Source organism: Rhinolophus sinicus, chromosome 16 (genome assembly GCF_057876585.1).
Source record: "Rhinolophus sinicus isolate RSI-liver-muscle chromosome 16, RSI-T2T, whole genome shotgun sequence".
NCBI lineage: Eukaryota > Metazoa > Chordata > Mammalia > Chiroptera > Rhinolophidae > Rhinolophus > Rhinolophus sinicus.
This window is the reverse complement of record NC_142516.1, coordinates 24,678,401-24,679,067: the sequence shown is the minus strand read 5'-3', so window position 1 is coordinate 24,679,067 and position 667 is coordinate 24,678,401. Positions and strand designations below refer to the sequence as shown.

At 47.4% G+C, this 667-nt stretch overlaps 1 non-coding gene across 1 annotated transcript; it reads right to left on the bottom strand.

The window, feature by feature from the left end:
* Positions 1-104, bottom strand: LOC141571479 (U6 spliceosomal RNA). Its single transcript, XR_012496207.2, has one exon. It is a non-coding gene; the product is annotated as a U6 spliceosomal RNA (small nuclear RNA).
* Positions 105-667: the final 563 nt, after the last annotated feature.

The following is a 667-nucleotide window of genomic DNA, read 5'->3' as shown; positions in this document are numbered from 1 at the left end:
AAAAATATGGACCGCTTCAGGAATTTACGTGTCATCCTTGTGCAGGGGCCACACTAATTTCTGTATGGTTCCAATTGTAGTATATGTGCTGCCGAAGTGAGCACGAAACTCAGCATTTTCATGAAAGGCATAACAAACCTACTGGAGTAACTTTAGTCCCAGGAAAAGGAGGGGCTCAGCAAAGGCAGTTCGCTCTCCATGGCTTGGCATTTCATCAGTTGTTGAGTCTCCCTATCTCCCTGAAGCTTTCTCTCCTTGGGCTTTCAGTTTTGGGGTCTCTCTCCTCCTTGTCTCTCCCGCTTTCTCACTCCTTTCTATCCCTTCTGCTCTCTCTCTCCCTCTCTCTCTCTCTCTCTCTCTCTCTCTCTCTCCTTCTCTCCTTCTCTCCTTCTCTCCCTCCCTCCATCTCTCTCTCTCCAAAGCCTGCTTCCGTAAACCAATAGGCTGGGGCCTTGTAAGAAGAGTAAGAGACACCAGGAGTGTGTGTGCACAGAGGATTGGCCAGGGGGAAGGCAGCCATCTGAAAGCCAGGAAGAAAAGTCTCACCAGCAACCAACCCTACTAGCAACTTGATCTTGGATTTCCAGCCTCCAGAACTATGAGAAAATAAATATCTGTTGTTTAAGCCAAAAAGAAAACAACACCTGCTTTCCACTGGTTTTTACAT